At 41.0% G+C, this 15179-nt stretch overlaps 1 protein-coding gene across 1 annotated transcript in view; it reads left to right on the forward strand.

Moving 5' to 3' along the window:
* The window catches only part of LOC136311654 (protein diaphanous homolog 1-like), a 107723-nt gene that overhangs the window by 827 nt on the left and 91717 nt on the right, over positions 1-15179 (forward strand). The window lies entirely within an intron of this gene.

The following is a 15179-nucleotide window of genomic DNA, read 5'->3' on the forward strand; positions in this document are numbered from 1 at the left end:
CAGGAAGGGAGGTGTGTTCAGACAGCTCTAGAATTTCTGCAGTCTACCCTTCAAGGGCAAACCTGTTAGTGCTTTTTATCTTTTGGAGGAAGTGTTATTTTAGGGAGAAGAACGAAGGTGAGACGAGCATTTTAACAAGTAGCTCTCCCTTGAAAAAAGCATATATACTGCTCACAAAAATGAGGGGATATTTTATAGCTTCATATTCATTTTGAAAATATCCCCTCATTTTTGTGAGCAGTAATTTCCTCATACTTGGATAGCTCTGAATACTTTTAAAATTGCAGTGTTTGTGAGATAATTCATTGTCTAACAGCGTTCAATTACTAACCCCAGCCTTTGGACACTGAGTATCATAATCACATGCCATCAAATGACCCCAGAGAGAACAGCCACAGACTTGGGTGTAATTCAAAGCGGACTATGTGCCAAGCACTGAAACAAAGTCCTTCTTCTGTGACAGATCTTATTTGTCTTCATTTTAACAACAGTTTTAGGAGGCAGCACTTGGTGTTTTCCCAGTTTTATTAATCAAAGCAAAACAAACAAACAAAAAAACACTGAGAGAGTTCAGAAAATGCCTATTCCTTTCCCTTTTTTGAAATTGCCTTTGAAGTAACACACAGATTTTGTCATTTTAAACGTGGCTTCAAAGACATCAGGTAGTGAAAAATGTTTGGGGAATTTGTCCATCTGAGCCCATTTTTCTTGCATTTGCTTTGCTCTTTTAGTTTCTTCTGAGTTCTTGCTTATCCTCTTGTTGGTGATCTTCAGAATTAAACCAGTGTTATATACTGCTAGCCTATTGCTAGGGGTTTTGGATCTGCAAAATCATGTGCAGATGGAAGACAGAGAGGTCTTTCATTATGTTCTTACTTGCTGTTTGTAGTCAATAGTGGCCAAGAAGGCGCTGTTCATCCTAACCAGTTTAAATTCCACCTCCTTCATGAGTCTGCTGTGTGACCTTGTGCAAGTGTCTTAACCTCAATGTACCTTCTTTTTGTCACATAAAGTGAGATAATACAACTTATGTTCACGGATTGTTAGGATTAAAATAGAGGATGAAATAATTCTTGGCCCAGTGCCTTTCACAAAAACTATCAATAAAGGTCATTTTCCACTATGAGTCACCCTACCACGTTCCAGGGACCCTGTAGGCATCGTATCTGTCCTCATATACCCAAAAGCCAGAATAATCTCATTTTACAAGAAATAGTCAGGAAGTTTAGTAATGTGCCCAAGGTCATACTGCCTGTATAGGAGCTATGATTCAAACGAAAGTGCCTGGGATCAAAATCAATTTTCTTTCCAGGATATCACACCATTACACGACCATCTGGGACAGGAGCTTTTGGCCTGTGTAACATTACTTTTTAAAAATACAGGATAAAAATATATAAATAAATAAATAAATATACATGCTACATTATTGTATGGGCACATGATCACAAATGTAAAAATTTGAATTCCTGTGGAAGGTGTTAAAAAATTATAGATTTTTATCTATCTCTCTCTCTGGGATAATGCTTTTAGTAATTGGGGAAAATATTTCTATAATGTAACTTTTTTTTTCTTTTCCAAGTGAAAAGAGGGGAGATAAAGAGATAGACTTCAGGCCCTGGCTGGTTGGCTCAGTGGTAGAGCATTGGCCTGGCATGCAGAAGTCCATTGGAGCAAAGATGGCCCGCGCGCTGGGGATGGCTCCTTGGCCTCTGCCCCAGGCGCTGGAGTGGCTCTGGTCGCAACAAAGTGACGCCCCGGAGGGGCAGAGCATCGCCCCCTGGTGGGCAGAGCATCACCCCTGGTGGGCGTGCCGGGTGGATCCCCGTCGGGCGCATGCGGGAGTCTGTCTGACTGTCTCTCCCCATTTCCAGCTTCAGAAAAATTAAAAAAGAAAAAAAAAAAGAGATAGACTTCACATGCACCCTGATTGGGATCCACCCAGCAACCCCCGTCTGGGGTCTATGCTCTGCCCATCTGGTACCATGATTACAACCAAGCTATTCTTAACATTTGAGGCAGAGGCTCCAAGGAGCCAACCTCCGCGTCCCACCCACCCACCCAGCCTGGCCAATGCACTGGAACCAATTAATCGAGGCATTCAATCGAGCCATGACTGCAGGAGTGGGAGGGAGGGAGGGAGAGAGAGAAGGAGGAAGGAGAAGGATGGAGAAGCAGATAGTCACTTTTTCTGTGTACCCTATCAAGCAATTGAACCCAGAACAACCACATAGTGAATTGATGTTCTGCTACTGAGCCAACCAGCCAAGGTCACAATGTATATTTAACTGAGCCCTTTTGTAGAAAATTTGTTCTATTAATGTGTGAGACAGAGGGCCAGGAAGTAGAAGACTCTTAGAACATGTAGGCTCTTTTAAAGACTCCTGCAATCATAATATAGTGGTACCCTGAGATACGAATTTAATTCGTTCTGTAACCGACCTCCTAAGTCAGTCAACTTGTATATCAAACTGCCAATACTGGACCTGTGCACCAATGTGCCAACTAGCGGCAGCTTCCCAAATCACGACTTGTATCTCGGAATTTTGTTCGGATCTCGAACCAAAATACGGACCGAGTTGCAGCTCGTATCTTAAAAAATTTGTATGTTGGTCTGTTCATATCTGAAGGTATCACTGTATTTAGGCAGTGTACATATGAGGAAGGAGGGGCATGCCCCCTCTCCCCTGAAAAGGAAGAAATGAAAACAATACAAGGGAAAGGAGCCAGCAGGGGTAACCAAATCAGCCAGTAATAAATTAAGTATATCCCATAGTTACAATACAAAGCAAGAATTGCAAGATCCGTATTTAACTATGGCCAGTGATCTAGAATCTCCTTCCCCCTTGCTGATCCCACCGAAACTTCCCCTCCCCTCTCGAGTCCTGGGAAACCTTAAACAAAGAAATCACATGCCCATTGCTTAGAGACTGTAGAGATATATAACCTGGAAGAAAATCAACTTCGGGGAGCCTGTGTTTTGGAGCTACAAACCCCACATGCTCTGCCGGCTTTATTAAATCCTACTTCCTTCATCAAGTTGCCTGGGTGTTTTTGTCCTCCTTTTAATTCCTGCAGTACATATAGGATTGACTCTGTTTTCTATGTATGTTTTTCAATTATGAATGGTACAATCTTTGAATTAAAAATACATTACTTCATGAATGTGGCCTATGGGTACCCAGGGATGTAGTTTAAAAAAAAAAAAAAAAAAAGCCAGGTTCTGCCTGACCTGTGGTGACGCAGTGGATATAGCGTCAACCTGGAACTCTAAGGTCACCAGTTTGAAACCTCCAGCTTGTCTGGTCAAGGCACACACGAGAATCAACTAGTACGAGTTGATGCTTCCCTCTCCTCACTCCCACCTCTCTCCCATCTCTAAAAATCAATAAATAAAATCTAAAAAAAAAAAAAAAGTCCAGGTTCTTCACACACTACCTGGGGTGCTATTCCAGCACCTGTAGTCCTAGCATAAAGTTAAAGAAAGCAGTATTTTTCCCTCCCCCCAATTTAGGGCCTGTCTTTTAAATTCTCATGTCCTGTTCCAAATACATGTCCTGTTTCTTGGCTTGATAGATGTAGGACTGTCTATAGCTTGCAGAAGAGACCTACTCATAAAGATATGCTTTCAGCAGGACATTCACATCAGATGATAGTAAGTAAACCCCAGGACTGGAGAGACCCGTAAAATGACAAAAGGCCACTTTCTTACAGCATCCCCTTATATGTTAACTAGAAAGCCCGGCAGTCATACGAAATGACCGCTGTTCTAGATATTATAAATTGTAATTAAAATGATTTGTGCAAAGGTGTCTGCTAATTCAAACTGAATTACCCAGGGCAGGCGGCGAGGACGCCCCTTTGCTTAGTGCCCCACGGGGTTTCCCCCTTCTACTTGCTTAATTGCTTAAAGTAGAGTGCAATGAAGGAAACCACTGGCGGTACATTTCTTAAGAGCCACCGCTAGCTCAATAAATAAAGGTGATTTAAATAATAAAATGTTAATTCACATCTCTTTGTACACAACATTTCTTGTGTAGATCTTTCCATCATTTTTAGCAACATTGAGAAAATCCTTTCTTGCCACGGTCAAATCAATTAGTTTCTAACTTGAAGTTTAAGGACTGACAGTGTTCACATTTAATATTCATGTCACCAGAGGAATGCTCAAAAATTAAAGTTTCTCCATTTGAAACTGTTTTAATCCTTTTTGCGTTTTGGTCAGCATTACTCTGTCGTTTTTTTTGCATTTCTCTCCTGCCTTTGTTCAAGGGACTCATTTTGTCGAGACAGGCTTTTTTGTCTTGCATCTGAGGCAAGCCTTGTTTCTCTATGCTCATCAGTCTCATTTTGCCGAGAAAGACACATTTGCTCTGCGACTGAAGCAAGCCTTGTCTTTCTCTGTTCAGTGGTTTCTTTTTGTCGAGAAAGCCGTTTTTGTGCAGTTTAGCTCCTTTTCTCTCCTCTTCAGTGCTGTATTTTCTAGGAGGCATTCTTAAAAGAAATTACGTTAAGACGTAGTTTTTATGTAAAACAGATGATTGCCAATGCAAACAAATGTTCACCTTCCCCCTGACCCGCTCAATATGCATTCAGCCGTGGCAACTTCACCCCATTGGCTAGTACAGTTACGCAAGCAACCAATAAGCTATCGGCGACACACAGACACTTAAGCCGCATATAATAAAGATAAAAAGAAGTTTTCTTTGTATAAACATTTCTTTAAGACTTGGGTTGTTCAGTTTTAAACAATATCTGGCTCAAGACTGAGTTTGGCCAAGCTAATCATTTTTACATAGAATCCTTCCATCAGCTCATCTTTTGGCTGTCTTGGAGTTTTCTCTCCTGTGAGCAATTGTTTAAAGACTCTGAGCATATGGAAAAGAATAAGTTACAGTGCCTAAGCAGTCTGAATCCTAACTTAGGCTAGGGTTCTGCCTACAGTGTAGGAAAACTGTTCCTTTAGCAGAAAGCAGTTTCGTTCTTCCATGCAGAGCCACAACTTCTCTAACATCTTCCTTCAGAGCAGGGTGTCAACTCTATATTTACATAGGTGAATAACCATCCTGTGGATTTCCCCAGTACCGAATTATGAGTACATGAAAAAAAGAATTCAGGTTTCCCAGAAAGCTTATTTGCAACATTGTAAATGATATGTCTCCTTATTATTGTAACCTTGTCCTGTCAAGGTTTCAGAGGTCTTAGCAGCCGCAGTCTCAGAAAATGCATTCGCTCTCCCTCTGCAGGCTGGAAGGCACGGGGCGGTGGGAGAGAGGGACTAGGACTGTGACGGCGAACCTATGACACACGTGTCAGCACTGACACGTGTAACCATTTTCGATGACACGCGGCCGCATGCAGCCGCATACCAGAGAAGTATGGGGCCGCGTGCCGAGAAGGGCATTTCATCCTCGGCTCCTGCATGGCCAGGTGCAGGAACCGAGGATAAAACATTTGCTGTAGTGTAGACACTCTGTGCCGGAGGTCTGTAGGCCAAAACAACAGAACTCCGGCACAGAGTGTCTAGTTTTGGGACTTCTGGTTAGGCCCTTAGGGGATCTTTGACCTCACTTCTGGCCGGCGGAGCAGGGAGCAACAGAATGCCACAGGGGGTACATCTCTGGGGGCCCTGTGATCGCCATTACCAGCAACCACATAACCACAGCAACCATCACCCAATCTACTGTTCTGGAGTGTCGTGGATTTCTGATTGACCATCATTACTGAGATAAGTGAGGGGGAGGCTGGGAGAGGCAAGGGCCTGTGCTATGGGTGCCGTTTCCTGCCTTAGAAACAGCGGCAACCATCTTAATTTACATAAGATGCAACTTGCAGAATTTCAAGACAGCATCTGGGCTCAGGTGTTTGTCGACTTGAGGTCAAAGCTTGAGAATCTGGAAAGGTGCCACTTGGAGAATCAAGAGGAGTGCCACTACAAACAGGAAATTTGGAGTGCCTGGAACCGATTACCAGACACGTTTAGCACCTTGAAAAATATAGCAATGGCTTTACTCACAATTTTTCCCCTCTATGTACTTTTGTGAAACCTTATTCTCAATGTTAAATAATATCAAAACCAACAAAAGAAACAGATTGACAGATGAAGTTAGTAGTGCTTGCTTGGGCTTGAAGTGTATAAAATACCAACCTTCAATTGAAGATTTAGCCAATGAAATTCAGCAACAAAAAAAAGTCACTAGGCCCTGGCCGGTTGGCTCAGCGGTAGAGCGTCGGCCTAGCGTGCGGAGGACCCGGGTTCGATTCCCGGCCAGGGCACATAGGAGAAGCGCCCATTTGCTTCTCCACCCCTCCGCCGCGCCTTCCTCTCTGTCTCTCTCTTCCCCTCCCGCAGCCAAGGCTCCATTGGAGCAAAAGATGGCCCGGGCGCTGGGGATGGCTCTATGGCCTCTGCCTCAGGCGCTAGAGTGGCTCTGGTTGCAATATGGCGACACCCAGAAGGGTCGCAACATGGCAACGCCCAGGATGGGCAGAGCATCGCCCCCTGGTGGGCAGAGCGTCGCCCCCTGGTGGGCGTGCCGGGTGGATCCCGGTCGGGCGCATGCGGGAGTCTGTCTGACTGTCTCTCCCTGTTTCCAGCTTCAGAAAAATGAAAAAAAAAAAAAAAGTCACTAATAGACAGGTTAGTTAAAGAATTCCCCCTCCCCCTCACTTACCTTAGTTCGCGGTACCCCACACAAGTTAAATAATATCAAAACCAACAAAAGAAACTGACTGACAGATGAACAAAGAAGTCACTAAGCAGATAAGTTAAATAATTAGTTTTTGGTTTATTAAATACAGTTATATATTACAATTATACATTTTTGTTATTTAAACTATAAATATTGCAAAATTATGGTTTTTTTCTTGAAGTGACACACCACCTGAGTTATGCTCGGATTTTTGGTGAATTTTGACACACCAAGCTCAAAAGATTACCCATCACTGGACTAGGACCAACATGTCCTAAATGCATGAACATGTAAAAACATCTGTATGCCGAAGCTGTAATTAAGAAAAATGACAGAAAACAATTGCAGTGTGTTATTAAAAAAAGGTTAATAGCCAGATTACATTAAAGTTTTCTATAAATTAGGGGTTTTTTTAATCCATTTTAAAATAGGGCATAGTCCATAAAGCAAGCAATTCATGGAAGAAATACAAATAGTCCACAATATGTGCAAAGATTTTAGTGTCTTTTTATAACACTGTTTAAGAAAATGTAAACAATAGAGGAAATCAGATTGGCAAAAACTAAAACGATTAATGACATTAATAAGTGTCCCCAAAGGTGTCAAGGAAACTATTCAAGGAACTAAATATATAGTGGCACTTCCATTTTAGAGGGCAATTTGATGATTGCTGTCAAATTTACAGGGTCATTTCAGGTTTGAATCTCAGAACCCTAATTAAGTTTAACTTTCTTCCTTTGAAGACAGTTTAGCCTCAAGGTAATGAGCAAGGTAGGAAAGAGTGCAGGGAAGGGAAGATGGAAGTCTCTTAGCAACTCCCTGCACAGAACACACACACAATGATAGCACTTCTGCCACAGTCTTGGGAAAGCTTGCTCATTCACTTATTCAGTCACGAGAGGTGTTAGAAGCCCGGACCTCTGTCCCGGGTAATGGGCCACAGTCCCAGGGGAGAAGGGAGATGTCCCACTCTCCCCTTCGGTCTATGGAGATAGAGCTCTCCTAATTTCTACTCTGGTACTGTGATTGATAATTCTATCAAAGCATTACAGGTAATGTCATTCAGCCCTTTATTATACATAACACTTTTCGCTAACATCTTGCTCTCTCTTCTTTGGTGGTTTACAGAGAGAGAGCTATATTATTTCACTTCAAGGGAGTGTTTTTATAGTCTAGCGCTCTAAAAGTGGAATTGCTGCGCAGAGCATATGTGAATCTACACTCGAATGATTTCATGGATTGGAAGAAAACTATTTTCCACAGCACTCCCGAAGCAAAGTACAAGGGGGAGTCGCCACCGTGAGCTGTGTTACAAGGTCTTCTCTCTGTTTTCCAAATTCCAGTGTGCTACGAATGCATGTATCCTTCAAACCAGCAGTGCCATTTTCTAGGACTCCATCCTGTAGAAATGATTACATATAAACACAAAAAAATATGTATAGGGATGATCATAGCAGCATGACTTGTGTGGGGGAGAAACAAACCTTCCTCTGTCCTCAAGGTTCTTCTGGGTGGTCTAATAATCAGATAGACCTGAGATACATTAGCAAGAGAGTATAACCAAATTTAATACCTACCTATGCATGGGAATGCCACAATCATGAGAGAGTCAGAGATCCCACATCCACGGAAGGTTCAGAGAGAGAAAGGGAACACCGGGATAAAGCCATCCCAAGCTAGAGAGGGGGCCAGGTGTCTAGGAGGTGTCAAAAAGGCCATTGCAGGATGATAAGAAGAGCAGACATTCAGTAAGTAGAAGTTTGCCCTGCCCTATAGATAGGTTAAAAAAAAAAGTTATATATGATCATTTCTTCTGGCCTCTAATTCAAATTCTTCTAGGTAGTTGGGTGGTGGACGGAGGTGGGGGGAGGAGTCTCTCTTGAGCCTTCGGCTAAAGTTACCTTTAGCTCAGTACAGCCTATATACCACAAAGGCAGGCACATCTTAGGGACTACCACACTTGTAATACTTTTTTTTTTCTTTTTTTAAAAAATAATTTTATTTAGAAAATTAAATTTAATGGGGTGACATTGATCAATAAGAGTTCATAGGTTTCAGGTAAACGCCACTATAGCATTTGTACTGTTGTGTTGTATATCCGTCACCCAAAGTCAAATCATTTTCTGTCATCTTCTATTTGTCCCTCCTTACTGCCCTCCCCCCTCCCCCGCATTAATAAGTGTAGCTATATACATACAACGTGATGACAGCTACATTTACTAACTTCAAAAGTTCTACATTCAGAATATATTTACTGTGTGATTCATTTAGATCAATCAGAAAAATAAAGGACTCTTGATATGTGTAAATATAGTTGTAAAAACATAAGAAAGGTTCTGAAGGCTATCCAACAAAATGTTGGCAGATGTTTCTTCTAGAGAGTGTAACTATAGGGGCAGAGAGAGGAAGGGAGGGAGGATGTTTTGCTTTTCACTCTAAGTATTTCCAATAACTTGAACTTTTACAGTATACATGAGTAACTTTTGCAGGTTTTTTTTAAAAAGATGTGTTTGGGGAAAGAAAGTATGCAAATACCTGAAATGAAAATGCCTCAGTGTTTCAGCACAAATATGAACTCTCTACCTTGGCAACTCCATACTGGTGTGCTCTTCATCCTGTACGATGCATTTCCCCCAATCAATAGAGATCAAAATAGAAATATCAGGTGAAAGCCACCCCATCATCAGATGGCCCATACCTAGAACAGCTCTCTGTGTGACCATGTCCTGGGGACCCACAGCTCACGCTCACTTCCCATTCTTGGGCAAATCTCCCAAACTCCACTTAGGCTCCTTTTCCCTAGCTCTCTAGAACACCCCACTTCCCGGCACCCCACCCCCTAACACAAAGACAACAGTGGGCTCCACCTAGTCCATCTCCAGCAGCCTAGGCTTTTGAAAACCAAAGCCAGGTAAGTGGAGTTATCTTATCTTCTAGAGATCCTGTCCATTTGTACTTGGCCCTGTAACGGAACAGACCTGAGACAACAGGACATCAAAGCTTGGGCACCTTCTTGAGATGGAGGAGGAATAACTATTTACAGCAGGGGTACATGGGGGGACATTAAGAGGGTTAAGACACATTCTGTTAACAGTCATCTAACAACACAAGGCAGAGAATGGCAACCCCAAATGAATAAAAGCCCTGGATAGACATGGGAGGTCAGGTGAGACTAAAACAAAGTAAAGTTTGTTTAGCATTGAGAAAGGGCTGTATATGCACTATCACATTTAATGGTAACAAACCTGCGAATTAAATATTATCAGATGACATGGAGATTTTAAAAAAGAACAAATTCACATTCAAACTTAGGACTCAGTAGGTCCAAAACCCTGACACATACATTCATTTGGCTGAGGGAGAGGGATCCAATGCTTTTGTTAGAAAATCCCTCAACTGACATAAACAGAAAAAAAAAATTAACTGAAGAGAACACATAACAATTCAAAAGTTTCTGAATTTTGATAAAATAATGATTCATTTGTGTCTTTAATCTTTTTATATTTTCAAACAAAACTTCAAATTTTTCATTACATTGGCATTTCTTCTTTTTTTCTAGTACAAATTATGCTTTTCTTACAGTCCTTAAAAAATCCATTTAGTAGTGGGCTAACTAGTAAAAACAGAGTCTGTGGCAGTGTCCTGTGGTCGCCCTGTTCTTAACATTACACTAAATACCAGCTTTTGAAACTGAGTAGCCTTTCCCAGACTGTACCTTGGGAGATGCTATCTGAGTTCCAAGAACAGTAGATTCCTAGGCAAATGAGATGGCAAATAAGATTGATATCTGCTCCCTCCCCAAGTCATACACAATATATAATAGCATATTAACGAATCAGATAAAGACAGGTATTTGGCCCTGGTCGGTTGGCTCAGTGGTAGAGCGTCGGCAGGCATGTGGATGTCCCGGTTCACTCCCGGTCAGGGCAAACAGGAGAAGCAACTATCTGCTTCTCCACCCCTCCCTTCTGTGGCTTTTCTCTGTATTTCTCTCTCTTCCTTCTCCTCCGCTCCTGCAGCCATGGCTCAAATGGAGCGAGTTGACCCAGCAGCTGAGGAGGGCTCCATGACCTCCATCTCAGAAACTAAGAAATGGCTCTGGTTGCAATAGAGCAAGGGCCCCAGATGGGCAGAGCATCACGCCCTAATGTGCTTACTGGGTGAATCCTGGTCCCAGCATATGCAGGAGTCTGTCTTTGCCTTACCATCTTCTCACTAAAAATAAAAAAAATAATAATAAAGGTATTTAACATTACTTAATTGTTAAACAAATTTAAACAAGCTTATTTTGATGGGTAATACTCTTTTCAGCATTCTATTATAATCTATTCTATCTCCCAAAATTAGTTAAAACAAGAAACAATTGCTATAAATTTAATTCTCTTTATATCCAGTTAGAAAACTAAGGGCTGGGATCATTTCATGAAACCAACCATGCATATGAAGGATTGGAGACAGATGTCACTTAATGTCATGAGAAATATATTTAGAGAGAAAAACTACATGGCAGTTTTGCAATAACAGATTATGATATAAAGGTATCACCATATTGTTCGTGGAAATGTAGTGTTATGAACATTTCTTAGTATTTTATTATGTAAGCACTTAATATGATTATTTTAAGCATTATAGTATATCAGAACATGAATTGATTCTGTGGACGAAAAAAGCAGTGCTGTAATTAATCATAAGTTACTAAGTGGACCGATCAGAGGGGGCGGTCATACCCCAAGCCTGTAACTTCTTTAGTGACAGGTTTTTAAGCCAGCCCTGTCCATTGTTCTTGTGCATCTAGGTTCATATACCTTTGAAATACCAGAAATAGTACCTCTCAGAGGTGTAACCACCCTTAAGAAAGCACATATTTTTGTAATCCAAGCCCTGCCTTGTTTTCTTCCACCCACATATAATTTTCTTGTAGCCCGTCCGTCATTTCAAATGGATAAAAGAAGTAGCGAAACTGTTATTCTTGGATCATTTATCTCAGTGGTCCTCAATCCCCGGGCCACAGACCAGTAGCGGTTCATGGGCCATTTGGTATCAGTCCACAGAGAAAGAATAAATAACTTACATTATTTCCGTTTTATTTATATTTAAGTCTGAACGATGTTTTATTTTTTAAAAATGACCAGATTCTCTCTGTTACATCCGTCTAAGACTCACTCTTGACGCTTATCTCGGTCACATGATACATTTATCCGTCCCACCCTAAAGGCCGGTCCATGAAAATATTTTCTGACATTAAACCGGTCTGTGGCCCAAAAAAGGTTGGGGACCATTGATTTATCTTGCTAACCAGTACATGTCATTAGTGTGGCTCAAATAATCTTAAAATTATTCTCCACTGGTTCAGATGTTTCTTATGCCAGTAGTTCAGACATAGTAAAATGGGTTCTGGTCAACATTCAGGTTTAATTTATGAAATAACTACCTTTTTCCAGCTGGCTTTTCTTTATCTCTACAGAAGGAGCTTGTGCAATCTAAATGCTCTAATCATAATGTCAAGTACTTTGTGCAACACAGATTCCTTGGACACTGACCCATGTCTACTTATTTTTCAGCATAACTTCATAGTGCATCAGAATGTGAATTGATTGTGTCAACAATGGAAATGGGATTTGATATTTATATCACAATATTATTCGTTTTGTTATTTATGTTTATTGAGAATCTACTGTCAATGTAAGAACATCTAAACTTACAGAAAAATTTTATGAATTTATTAAGAATTTACTTGGACTAAACAAAGGAGATACCTGGAAACAAGACGCCAGTAGTCTGAGAAGAATGCTTGATAGTTTTTCAGTTTCTTTTCTCCATTTGAAATTAAGGAGGGAACATAAGGAAGATTACATGAAGGTGGGAGAAAGCAAAGCAGGGACTGGATTATATGATAGTTAACAAGATTATGTGTTCTCTTGAGGGTGGTTATGCTTACACTTACTAGAGGTCTGAAAAAAAGGCATGTCAACGATGTATTAATCTAGATGAACACACACACACAGCACAGGGCTTGCTTAAGGCAAATATAAGCCTCTTACTAAAGAAGTTATATGCCTGGGGTATGACTACCCACCATGTTAATGTATTAATGTCATTAACCCAATTAAGATTTTATGATCAGATAGCCCTGTAAGACTACTTTTGGTCACTGAGCTTGTCAGATTTTTATCCATGCCACTATAGGCTTAACACAGTGCTATCAAAGACATGGGACATACAGAATTCTAGACATTGGCACTCCATCCTTGAGAAGTGATATGGGGGAAATAGACATTGAAACTACAAATACTGTGAATCTGTACATGTCATGCATTGACCAGGTTCCGAGAACGCAGTGGTGAACAGACCAGGTCCCTGCCTTGATGATGCTTGCAGACTAGCAGACATGTATTCAATGCTATTTATCAGGGTATTGTAACTGTTAGACGTAAACAGAATGGGGTGGGGACTAGAAGAAACACCTTCCTGGGAGCATCTAGACAGATGACATTTGAGATTTGCTTATTTTTTTCTTAAGGATTTTCCTTGACTAGTGTTACCTTCACTTAAAGTAAAGTATGCATATACTCAGAATTTGGCAGGAGGAAATTTCTACCCAAAGATTCTGAGCCACTGATTTTGAATTTTTTCCAAATAAGTCTTTAGGGGCCTAACACCCAACATAGCAGCAAGCCCTAAGAGAGGTTACTGGGCCCCACTCCAGGGTTTATCATTCTGTAGGACTAAGGTGTGGCCTGAGAATTTTTATTTCTAAAAGGCTCCCAGAAGTTGCTGATGTTGCTGAACCAGGGATCACACTTTAAGAAGCATGGTTTAGGGGATTAAATATACTAACTTCCAAAGTTTAAATTATTAGGAAAGGACTGTAAGACAGATACAGCTCTTCTCTTTTTCAGGCTACTATATGCTTAGCACATTGGCATCAGGAGGAATAACAAGGCATAGGTTATTTATAAAATGCAAACTTTGGCCTGACCTGTGGTGGTGCAGTGAATAAAATGTGGACCTGGGACCTGGAACACTGAGGTCGCTGGTTTGAAACCCTGAGCTCATCTGGTCAAGGTACATATGGGAGTTGATGCTTCCTGCTCCTCCCCACTTTCTCTCTCTCTCTCTCTCTCTCTCTCTCTCTCTCTCTCTCATTCTCTCTCCTCTCTAAAATGAATAAATAAAATAAAATAAAATAAATTCAAAGTTTATCTGAGTAATCAAAAGCAAGTGAAATAATAAATAATTCATATCCTAAATACAGTGATCTATTAACTTGAAGTCAGAAACCTTCTAACACTGATTGTCAGGATTCAAAATACTTGGAAATGGAGATTCTTTATGATTTGGTTTGCAATAACTTTTTTTTTCTTTTCCATAGACAGATGTTTTAGTAATTTAGATTTAAAAAAAAAACTGTACCTTCTGACCAGGCAGTGGCACAGTGAGTGGATAGAGTCAACCTGGGATACTGAGGACCCAGGTTCAAAACACCAAGGGCTCATCTGGCTTGAGCGTGGGGGTTGTGGGCTTGAGCATGGGATCATAGACATGAATGACCCCATGGTTGCTGGCTTGAGCCCAAAGGTGGCTGGTTTGAGCAAGGGGTCACTGGCTCAGATGGAGTCCCCAGTAAAGACACATATGAGAAAGCAATCAATGAATAATTAAAGTGCTGCTACTACAAGTTGATGCTTATCATCTCTCTCCCTTCTTGTCTGTCTCTGTCTGTCTGTCTGTCTCTCTCTCTCCTTTGCATAAAAAAATTGTACCATATCCAAACCAGTAGTATAATGTCAGATTTTGTGATGAGAAGGCAGTCCCAAGGATGTGGAGGAATTGGTTATTTCCTGTAAATGGGCCTCTTGGGAAAGAAACTTCTAAGGTAAGATCAGTGAGAGCAGACAGGCAATGTGATGGTAGGAACAATCCAAAGGATTGGCAACATGAGGTTTACTAAGATGTCAACTAAGAGGATTCCTTAAAAATTCCTTAAAGAAGGAAACCAGAATGAAAATAGAGAAAACCTGTATTTAGGTTAATCTGCCTGCAGTCTGGAAACTCAATGTGCCTAATATCAAGAGGACTACACTGATAGACTGAGTTATTAATAGAAACATAATAACCACATCAAGAAAGGTATCTATGCTATACTATTCTCCTGCAGCTACACCTTTTATAGCCAATTGTAATCTATTGGTTTAAAACAAGACACATTTATTTTATTTACAGTTCTACAGGTCAGAAATCTAAAATCGAGATCTGAGCAAGGCTGCCTTCCTTCTGGAGGTGCTAGGAGACAATTAGTTCCCTTGTCTTTTCCAGCTTCTAGAGGCTGCCCACATTCCTTGGCTCATGGCTCTTCCTCCACCTTGAAGGCCAGAAGCATAGCATCTTTAAATCACTCTTTCTGACTGTGACACCTGCTTCCATCATTACCTGTCCTTTTTTTACTCTGACCCTCTGGTCTCCTTCTTATAAGGACCTTGTGATCAC

Source organism: Saccopteryx bilineata, chromosome 8 (genome assembly GCF_036850765.1).
Source record: "Saccopteryx bilineata isolate mSacBil1 chromosome 8, mSacBil1_pri_phased_curated, whole genome shotgun sequence".
Lineage (NCBI taxonomy): Eukaryota > Metazoa > Chordata > Mammalia > Chiroptera > Emballonuridae > Saccopteryx > Saccopteryx bilineata.